This window comes from Varanus komodoensis, unplaced genomic scaffold (genome assembly GCF_004798865.1).
Source record: "Varanus komodoensis strain SLA01 unplaced genomic scaffold, ASM479886v1 scaffold46_3, whole genome shotgun sequence".
Taxonomy (NCBI): domain Eukaryota; kingdom Metazoa; phylum Chordata; class Lepidosauria; order Squamata; family Varanidae; genus Varanus; species Varanus komodoensis.
In genome coordinates, this window is record NW_025336044.1 from 3,053,072 (window position 1) to 3,064,720 (window position 11,649).

Genomic DNA, 11,649 nt, shown 5'->3' on the forward strand with positions numbered 1-11,649 from the left:
ATGTACTTGTTTGCTCTTGCCTGATCTTTTAAGATGCTCTGCAGAAGTCCAGACCTTCTGCCATAAGACAGGCAGCAGTGAGAAGAAGAGGCAGTTTGATGGTGACATCAGAGATCTGGAGAGCATTGCTGCTGCCCCTTTATTTGCGTTTCCTCCCTGGTGCCTTCTAAAAAGTATCTAAACATTTTGTTCTTTCTTTTTTCTCACTGTTCCTTTTCACATAATTTGATGATGGTGTTAGAACTTGTCTTCTTTCGCTGACTACTTGATTTGTTGAGATCTCAGGCTTCATAGCAACTTTCTATAAGCATTGCTAGCCAGTTTGTGGATCTCCATGATTTAATGGTGGAGTATTTTCTACTTGGAAAGAAAGAGAAACATTATGTGTAAATCCAAACTGAGCACTGTAATATTAAAGTGTAGAATCTCTCTGTACTTAGTTTTGTAAAGTTCTCTTTCTTTGCCCATATGAGTAAATGCATAGCCAAACATTTTTATTAACATTTGGTAGATCCATCAGGGGACCAAATCCAGTCTGGGTTGGCCACTCCTCTCCTGGGACATGTCCCACCACCTCTGCTACAACAGAGGTGGTTCTACAAAAGACTTCCAGGAGTTTCTCAGATGATGCATCGATGTGGCAAAAGTTCCCTCAAGACAGGAAGATTGAAAAGCTCTAGGGTGGATCTGTCTAATATGGCTTTAGAGACCAGAATTAACCAGACTTTTAATTCTGGCTGTCAGGTTCTAATGAGCAGCAGAGTAGAAGGTACGTTACTGAATATATTCTGCCAATTTTAAACATGGCAAAGAAAGCTTGATCAACAACCTAAAACACAAATCCTAATTTTGGAGGTTACGTACAGTGTTCAGCAAATATTTGACACCTTACCTCAATAATATAAAAACATAATCAGTGAAAACCTTATTTTAATTTACCAGGAGTATACTATCTTCTTCTTTTAATGGCATCCTGCAAGAATGCAAGAGCTATCTTATCAAAATGGCTTCTTTTTTGCTCTGAAACATAATACAACTTAAATATCATTTAAAAATAATAATACTAAAATTAGAACTTTTTGACCCTTGACCTTTAGTCTGTTTCAAAAACAGCCATGCTCTCTAGCACCCAGAGTTTATCAATTTCCTCTTCTATTTGAGAAATTAGAACAAGAACCAACATGACAAATTGCTAGAGCCCAAAACTACATGAAAGCAGTGTGTGCTATAAGAAAAACTGCAGCTTTCTAATAGATAAAAGATGCATCCAAAAATAAATTATTTGGGAAGGGAAGAAGGGAAGGGAAGGGAAGGGAAGGGAAGGACTTTCATCTTCATATCATTCAACTTTACAAACATGGTCATAAAATTGCCCTAAATTTGGTTCCCAGAACTAGGTAGATACAACCGTTAAACAAAAATACTTGAAATGAAAAGATGGAAAGTCAGCCTTTTTAACTCAGGATGCTAGGAGTTCTTTACAAAGGCTTTTACAGATCTTGAGCATGTGAGATGAGCTGCTGCATATTTTTTGCCCCTTCCAGTGGTATTGGTGGAGGAGAGCGTTCCCATCGGTTGTGCTCAAATGAATAAATAGATCTCTGGAAATATAAAATGGAAAACAGAATCTAAAACAAAGAGAAATACCTGAAACAATGACTAGGAAGAAAACAGAAGTTTTACCAGGTAGATTGTTTTTCCAGGCTATGCATACAAGTTTTGACTGGAATTTTAATTAATTAAAAATATGGGGTGCCATTTTAATGAATGGGGTTAAGGATAGGCATGTTTATTTTTGAGACTGTTTGTATTACCATAACAAAGTGCCAAAAAGGGGGGAAATATTAGTAAATAATAAGTTCTCTTATGCCTCCATCAAGAATCTATTTGACTATTGTTTTTGATAAGTTGCCCATATATTTCATTGATCAATCTGTTAATCATGGAAATGATGAACAATTAATTGAGTTAAAAATGTAAAACTAGTCAACATATGTATATATATACATAAAACTACATTGAGTTTATGGGTACAGAAGAAAGCTTAACTTGCTACAGCTGAGAGAGATGGAAAGAGAGATGAACGATGCTTCAAACTTATTTTTCTCAAAATGCATTTAACTCCAAGTTTCTCAAAATCCTTCAGATGCCATTTTTCATGGCAACTGGAGTGGGTGCCTCACAGCTTTACTGCATCCCAGTTTAGCCTTAACTCTCAGTATGTGATATCATCTCCATCCAATTTAACCAAGACAAACACACAAGATGATTAGAGGATAAGGTTGATTAATTTCTTAAAAAAACAAAGAAATTAAACCTTGATAACAAAGTTAATGCCATTGAAAAGAAGGGAAATGTCAGAGGAAAACTGCATGGATAAGTGAGATTTTAGACATTCTCTTGAAGAAAAATATTTGCTTATTTTCTTGAGAGTAGCTCATCTTAATCCATTTTAGGAGACACAGTCTTCAAGATATAAAATATGTGCAAAGACATGCCAGATTTTTGCAGGCTATGCTAATAATTACAAGCCTTGTTAATATACTGTGAATTGGGTGTGTGTGTTTCTAAGCTACCAAAATTCATTTCTGTGTTGAAGTGGAGAATTCTTCTGTGCGCTTCTACCTATAGAATAGTTCAGGTTTACTATATGATCCAAATGTCATGTGTTTGTTCAGGTAAAGATTAACATGCAGCCTAAAAAAATAATAAAATGGCACATTGAATTAACTAAAGCTTCTTTTTTAAAAACATCAACTTGGTATACCGATATATACCAATGAATAGAAAGCAGTTCTGCTTTCAGAAATTATATACAGTTACACACACAGAGAGAGAAAAACGTGTTTTCCACATTTGATTTTATATTTTGGCTCATTTACTCCTTGATTTTAGTATTTGGTATTCAAAAATAAAGCAAATTTAAACAAAACAGCAGAAGTGATTCTAAAGATATCATTATTTTCTGATGAGTGAAAAGATGTGTGGGTTGTTAAAATTGTGGTTGCTGTAATTGGGTCAATCTTCATTTTCCCAAGCTAGCACAGTAGAACAAGACAGAATTAAAAATTAGAAGTCTTTCACTGTCATCATTCCTTGAAATGTCTGTTGAAAATAGCAGGAAATAAGCAAGACAATTTCACTGTATTTATAAAATATAAAGGTCACACTTTGCAATGTATGTATTCAAAAATATGTGCAGTTCTTTCCCTCTCGTTCTCAGATAGGAAAGAAAAATATTAAAATGTGGATATGAAAGCTCTTCCAGGATTTTTAGGGTATGTTTGTTTGCTGACTTAAAATATATCTTTTAATGACATGGGAATCAAATAATTAATTTCAAATAATTTAATTCAGTGAAATAACAATCCAATTAAATTCAGTTCAATAAATTAATTCCAGTAAAATATTATACAAGTATGGCTCCAAACAGGTATGTTTACAATTTCTTCCCTGTTTTGGCAAATGTACACTATTTGAAGACATTCTATCCCCTTCTCCCAATGCTGAATTCATTTAGGTCCCAGTATTTCTTTATGGAAAAGGCACTGCATCTCTTCTTGCACTAAGAGGTTGACTTTATTCCTCCTTCTTCTTAAATCCTTCAGAATTCCTACAGGAACACAGCTTTACCATAAAGCAGTTCTAGAGCATTGACCCTGGCACAGGTAATCTTATAAATAGGATTGTGGGATGAGGTGCTTTGCAATGAACCAGTATGTTCTTGTGCACATACACCTGTGTGTTTGCATATACAAATACTTGCCTGCATTTTATACACGTCATGCATGCATATATGTACATATTGACATGTGTGCGTACAGTTACACACTTATAAAACGCCTGCCTGTACAGCTGCTTGTGCCTATGAATGCAGAAAGTTTGTGTTATTTTTGGCTCTCAACTAGTGGGAAGGGGGTGCTAATTGGCATTAGTTTTTACATGACTCATCAATGAATTAATTGATCACAACATACAGCAACTTGTAGAACTGCTTCACAAAAGCTTCAGCAGCTAACATGTAGTTGGGGTGCTTGAATTAATCCTTCCTGGCGGTTTATGTCTGAGTCACACCCCATCACATCCCCTTCTGCCAGAAAGAGCTCCATGATCCATGCTCTGTTTTGCAGAATGTTATGCAGCGCACTTTGAAGCCTGTGATTGGTAGGAATGGCTGCCTGATTGATTAAGGCTGCAGCCCTCTCCACACCTTGGTGGGAGTAAGTCTGCCTTGAACCTGGTGGGAACCACTTCTGAGTAAACATGCTTAGAAGCTGACTGATGTGCTGATTTGCTTAACTTTCTCCTTTAAATTCACATCCTGAGTGGGTTTCTTCTTCTTTTCTTCCTTCTCCCCCCCCCCCGCCCCCAGCATTGAAACTACATTTTTGGAAACAGGTGGACAAGCTGCAAATATTATATCAACCACCTCCCACGAGCTTTTCCCTTTCCCTTCCCTTCTTTTTATTTGAAACCTTCCTCTCTTCGCATTTACACTTCCATCCTCCTTTAAATTAGGGTAGTTAACCTCAGTTCTGCGCTGGGGCTGCAAGAGTTAATGAAACTCAGCTCTTCCTGACCTCCTGGGTCAGTTTCTTCCTATCTCCAATCTAAGGAATTAGGCAAAGAGGTTATAAGATTATAGAGGAAATGAGGCATAGCTCCCTCCCCCCTTAACCTTACACCTAAACATATTGGTCTAATCTTTCAGTGGGGTATTTGTAATAAGAATAATAAAATTGTTCAGCTCTGAAGAACTGTTACTTTAATCTAGATTCATGCCGGAGTTGGGTGGAAACGCAACCAATAGGACATTCCCTTGGGAGTAGTCCTCAAAAACTCAGGTGAATTCGTCTCTCGCTCCCCCAGCCCCAGGCGGGGAGCAGTTAGGTTTGGTGGCAGGGGCAAACCAAGTTTCGCCCCAGGACCTGCTCTGCACGAAAAGGCATTTCATCTCAGTTCCAATTTAGTACCTAGTTCGTGGTTCAGTTTCTTCTTAACTCCAAAGGTTGCTCGGAGGAAGGGGCGTGGGCAGCTCTTAAAAATGCTTCTTCCACCGACCCCGGGAAAATTTTGCACCTATTCGCCCTCTCCCGTCCCTTGCCCGCTTCAAGGAACGGAGTGTGAAGAAAACGCCTTCCAAGATATGATTGATTGGATCACTTCTAAATGGGGAAGTTCCTCTGTATTTTACAGACGCCGGACGCGGCTCATTTTGCAAGTTCCCGGCTCTTTCCCCTTGATTCGGGCCACTAGGAGAGAAGATCGTGGGCTTCGCAGTCGGGGTTTAGCCCCCTCTTTTAGCCCGCCCCCAGCTGCATCGCCGGGGTGTATTTTAAAGACCCTTCTTTTAAAAAATAAAAATAAAACACTTTCTTCCCTTGGTTTGTGCGCCTAAAGGGTTCTCTCAGCTTCTGTGACAATTTCACAGCCTTCTGAAGGAAGAAACAGAATCGTCTGGACGTGACCTGATACAAGGGGGAAACTCGCTCAGGTGCTGGACCAAAAGTTTCTCGAAAGCGGAGCCACCTCGTCCCCGATTTACACGGGGAAGCGCGGACTCGGGAGGACTTCTCAGGCTAACGGCTTTGCAAATTTCTCCACACTTACAGCTGATTTAATATTTGCATCCTGCTTTTCCCCCCAGTAGTGCACCTAGGGAAGCTTGCAAAACCTCCTCTCCATTTTATCTTCACAACAACCCTGTGAGGTAGGCTAAGCTGAGCCGGTCCGGGCTCCAAGTCGCCCGGCCAGCTTCGCGGCCGAGTGGCGACTTGAACCCGGGTCCCAGCCCAGGGCTCCAACCACTAGGCCACGTTGGCTTTCCAAAATAACTTCCAGTGCCAGAGATCATTTTGGGGGGTGGGAGAGCATCGGGATGGAAGGAATTCCTGAGGATGCTGGTGATGGATACTATTTGCTGAAACCCCGTCAGGTGGCAGTGCAGGAAATGACCGGGAGCTTTGCACAGGCCCGAAGCTGTGCTTCCACCCTGGACTTTCCCGCAAACGGACCCCTTCTACCTCACCCCTTCCGACAGCGTGTTGGGTCTCTGCTGAACCTGCCAGACCCTGGAGGAGAGGGAGAGAGAGAAGACACTATTTTTCCGGGGGGGGGGGGGGTTGCAAACCCTCTCCGCCTGTTTGCCCGTGTCCTGCCCCTCATCCTTTTATCACGGGACCATCTGGGAATGGATGGGTGAGTTTCGCCCGGTTTCTCCTCTGATCCTGTCCTGTTATCACCGCCAAACGGGAGTCGACCTCTCCTTGAAAAGTCTGGCTTCCTCGCCATCGCCATCATCTTCCCCTTAACCCGAGGTGGCCAAATGTAGGAAATGCGCAGCTCCCCCGCCCCGCCATCCTTCGCCTCCAATGCTCTCTCCCTCTCTCTCTCCTCTCTCTACACACCGGGCGCGCCTAATCACCGCGTATCGATTTCGCTAACTCTTTTCATCCCGTTGAAGACACATCTTAAAACACTCCTGCCTGGAATGTGCTCTTTGCTTTATACACACTAATAAAATGATTTAGCGCCCCCCCTCTCCGCCCTCCTCTTCTGTCCTCGCAGTAAAGAAAGAAAGCAAAGGGTGGGGGAGGAAAAAGAAAAGAAAAGAAACCCCGTTCGAGCAACCTGGCTATTTGTGTGTGATCAGTAAATATTTAGCTTAGTGATACCTCGAGCGTCTCCCCTGGATCAATAGATCCAGCCCCATCACAAAGAGGGGGTTATCCGAGGGGTACGGCCAGACAGACGCCTCGGGCTAGACAGACGCCTCCCTCCTCCTCCCCTGCGGGGTACCTGGGCCTCGATCCGACGCACGTTTCCGCAGCAGTGAGGCTGCAGTCCCAGGCCCGCTGACCTGGGAATCAGCCCAGCGGACTCCGTGGGGAGCACCTTGCAGCAGGGAGGTGTAGGATCGTGCGGTCGATGGATAGGACCCGATGCGCGACAATTCGCGCGGAGTCTACATAGGGTCGGGAAGGGCGCATGGGAGGGAGGCTGAAGCAGCTACTCGCTTTCCCTCCCACTCAGGTCTCCTTGACCTGCTCCTGCCAAATTGTTTCCCCGCACCCTGTTTTGCTCTAATTCTCACGTGGAAACTCCAGAGTTAGCGCCGGTGGAGTTGGAACTCGAATTGGTCCTTGGCGCAGAGCGCTGACTCCGTCTCCCATCCTGGAGCGCGCACGTGCGCGCGCTCATGAGGACAGAGGTTTTCAGTGCCTCGCCTCGTCTCCCATGGAATGCATAGGAGGCATTTTCCACGGGTCCGCAGCACCCACGCGCGACAAGGTTCCCGGCGGACTCGCCGCGCTGGGGCCGCGGGCAGGGGAACGAGGCGCATGTGGAACCCGCGCGCGCGCAGGCACGGATAGCGCAGCGCAGCAGCAGCCCCCCACCCCCCGTGGCTGAGGCGCCCTCAGGGGATGAAGGCCGCTGGCCGCGCAAGACCTCGCTTCGGCCCGGTCCTCCAAGGCTGATTTCTCAAACGCAGATTTTTGCCCACTGCAAGGGGACGCGTCCCCGAACGTAGTGGATGCCCCCGCGTATATCTGCACACAGTCTGAGAGACTCTCGGCTCGGAAAAATAAGAAAGAGGCGAGGAGGTTGAAGCTAGCCGGGCCCTGCACATGCCTAGCATTCTCTGGCCTCTCTCTTCGCGGTCGTGTGCGCGCTAAGAAGCGGCGCGGGGAGGGGGGGGGGTGCGGAGGACCCGCTGTATCAGTGAAGATGCGGCCGAGATACGGACAGGGTCCATCGTTACTGGGACAGCAAGGCTTCCTCTTGTATCTCGCTTGCGCCGGGCAGGGTGCCTCGCTGCAGTGGACCGTAGGAGCCCGCAGGTTTTCCTGAGCGTCGCTCGATCAGGCGCCCTGCTCCTCGCTTACAAGCGCGCACCAGCCCGACCAGCGACCCGCGGTCTCCCCCCGTCCACCCCCCGTGGAGACATCGATCCACGTCCCCCTGCATCTCATCGTAGCTGTTACACGCCCGCTTTCCTGCAAACGCGGAACGCTCCCTGCGCTCGCGAGCGGAATGAGTCGGGCGCTCCCATCCGCTCGCCGCGGCTTCCTAGGCCATCTCGTCCACACGACGCGAGAGCCACGTGTTTGGGCAGGGAAGCATGTGTGGACGGGGGCAAGCGTGCAGGTGGATTCTGCTGCACGGTTCTTCTCTCCCGCCCGCACTTTCACCTGTAGGTACAGACGTGAGAGATCCATACCTGTCCGTGTCGCCTAGGGCAAAAGCCCCCGAGCAGCAGAAGAAATTCGAAATCTGCGCGCTCTTCCCGAGTGGCGATCTAGCCAAAGTGTGCGCGTTTTCACGTTCTATTAGGGGAAGGGAGGAAGAGAGATAACCTTTTGGGAGCTTCCCTGGCGGAGAGCTCCTGGAGGCAAGAGGGTTCAAAAGGACGGTTCTGAGTGAAGAGAGTACCCACTAAGTACGCACAGGACTGCCCTCTTAAAATGCTTTGATGTAGGCCCGGTCGGCCCGCAGAGCGTGTCCCCAAATACACGGGAGGTTGCCCCTGCCTTGACAACGTAACACACGTCATTGTCTGTGTCTGGGCTGCAGAGAAAGTCCCTCAGTTGGCAGATGCGTGCTGGACCCAACGCTGCAAAGTAGAGGCACCTACAGTCCTTGGATCCATCCCATAATTCAAACGGGGAAGCAGGTGGCCTCCTCCCGGCCACCACCCCCAGCACCGCCACGCCACGAGGTCGTGTGAAAGCGTAACAGTCTGTGCTTCGAGGAGGAAAAACACCCATTATTTCCCGGGGGGTGGGGGGGAAAGGACGGGCACCACCACTGCTTGTAATTCTCTTCAGGAAGGCCGTCTGACTGCAAAACTGACCATTTCTTTTCCGAAGAGGGTCCTGCGGTCCGATCCGAAGCAGGATTCCTCGAGAGTAGGTCGTAAAGAGGGGCTGAGTCCCTGGCAAGCGAGTGCAGGGCACATTTCTTGGGGGCGAGCTAGATCCCTAAGCTTGTGAGTTTGTTTTTCAAATCCTCTCTTTCAGCCAGGTAAAATAGGATTTTTGTTGCTTTGGGTGATGGGGAGAGAGGGGAGAAGAAAGACGCCGGCTTCCTCTGCTGACATCTGCGTGTGGAGGGCATCTCCTTTCTCCCACCCTTTTTGCTGAGAAGGAAGGGTGGGGAAACGCTGGTGCGCGGAATATATCTTTATGCCAATGCATACTAAAAGGTCTTGACGGGCCATATCAAACAATTTAATTAGAGGGCTTTTCTGCCCTGAGAAAGAAGAAAGAAGGGTGTGGAACGGGGGTGTGCGTGTGAGTGGAATCTGCCCAGCATTTATTGTACTTAGCGGGAATACAGGCAGAAAATGTAGCACAAGTTTTTGTCTGAAAGAGCACCTATATGCGCATTGAAAGGCGCTGATCCGAAAAGACAGAGGGGACAAGGAAAAAAAAATCGATTGCCGGAGACCTTCTCCGTCCCTTTCACACCATTCAAACAGCCCCTCCCACTATTCCTGCTAAGACAAAACCCTTGCAGCTCCTCGGAAAGGCTGTGGGGTTGGGGGGAAGAGGATTTAAATCCCATACTGGGGAGCATCCTTCATATTGTTCGTCTTTTACTGGGGTTCAGAGTGGGTGCGCGGGGATCTAAATGCAGGGGTTTGCTTTGTTCTGTTTTTCGGGGGCAGAATTTCCCTGCAAGCCCACAGTGGGCAAGCCGAGCTTTAACCTTCTTGCCAAGCTTTTAGGGTTAAAATAGGCTTCACCTCTGACCCCTCCATAGCAAAGCCTCGGCTATCCTCATAACTTCAGTCAAACTTTGCAAGTGTGTGTGTTGCGGGGGGCGGGGGTTGAAGCTTGAGACTGAAACCATTTGTAGCTGATGGAATTCCCCCTCCCCGCCCCCCCCCCCGTGCTCCTTTTCCACTGGTTTTCATTCAGCCAGAGGAACGTGTCTTCTGTGGGGGTGCTGAAAGGTATTGATAATTATGGCAGCAGCAAACGCAGAATACCTGTAATTCTCTGATCACCCCCACCCCAAAAAGCCAAAGCTCGCAAGAAAATGTGTAGGGAGGGAAGTAGGGAAAATACTATTTATAGTCATCTTAGGGAGATATAAACTCATGCTCTTTCATCCTTTGCTTGGGAAGGAAAGGGCATCCCGGATGGAAAGACTGGGGATGGTCCAGATGGAAGTAGCACTGCTCTGCTCCACCACCAACATAATAAACATTCATCAGAAGGGGATATGTCTCTTAATCTTCTAAGACATTCCCAAGAAAGGGGATTTTCCAGGCCCGTACTCTTAGGGCATTAATGACCAGTGAAAAAAGTCACCCTTTTTTCAGATCAATAGTCTCTCTTATTCGCCCTCCCCACCCCCCTTCCAACAAGCAGCCCTTCTCGATGGATGTAATTAAACTTGCTTCTCTAGTTTTTCATCAATGTTTGAGGTGGGCCAAACCCATTTGTACATTTCATTAGTCCTGTAAACATGCGATTAATGGGCAGAAAGGTGGCAGAGTTAATTCTTACTTTTAAAGACCACGAATACGAAATCTAAGAAATTAATAAAAACAAAAACAAGGTGTAGTTTGTCACCTGGGGCTTAGTTTCCCACTAACCAATTTCTCCAAGCACTTTGGGTGGTTCTTCCCACATTTCCCTTCTATTATTACATTAAAAATTAATCCGGTTAATAAACTATCTTTTCAAAGCCTTAAAAAGCAGAGGGGAGAACCATGCTGGCAGCTGCAAATCCCCTCTGAGTTGGTGCAGCGTTGGGAAGCATTCCACGGGCAACCTGTGAAGCAGGTTTCCGAGGAGACCTTGAAATATTTTCTCTCCCACCCCACCCCCCCCCCCCCCCTCCCACCCCATTCTCCATTAGTAGAAGGGAAATAAATTTTGCCACTTTGGTTTGCTGCAAATTAGCAGTAACACAGGAGAGCACCCAAAGGACCTCAAATATCTGAGGTCAGTGTGGAAGTTCTAACAGGGAAGGGGTCCTATAGCGGAGGAAGAAGAGGGAAGGGGTGCCCCATTCTCTTTCACCCTCTATTATATAAAGGGGGGGGGACTCTCGGAATTTTAAGTCTCCCAACTTCTTCCCTGGTGTGGCTGTTTTTTGCCCAAGCTAATTTTATTTCGCCCACACAGGCACAGGGACCATATATACCTCTCCGATTGCGATAGGGCCTTTCTCCCAACGCTCTGCTCTGCGCATAATTTGGAAGCGGTAACCTCTCTCCCCCTCCCTCCCTCTCCTTTTCCAGTCGGGGGAGGGGTATGTGTGTGTGTTTCCAAAGTCTCGTCTTTCCAGCCCCAAACAAGGTGTAACGAAGGCGTTCTTCCTTCTAAGGGATGAAAAGAGAAGCATCTTCTACCTTAACATTTGGGTGGGGCCTTTTTCCTTCCCCCCTTCCCTAAAGGCGAGGCTTGCATTCCTCCACTGCTGTGGAGAAGAGTCCCCCTCCGACCCCTTGTTTAAACTTAACAGTATGCATATATAGATTTTTAAAATATATTATGATTATTATTCTTGCCCACCTTCAAAAGCTTCAAGCTGATATAATACACAGGCGGGGGGGACACAGTTCTTTATAGATTGAGAAAGATCTAATCCTTTCGTCTTCCTTTTTTCTCGCCTTCAGGTCCCCCCCCCCCC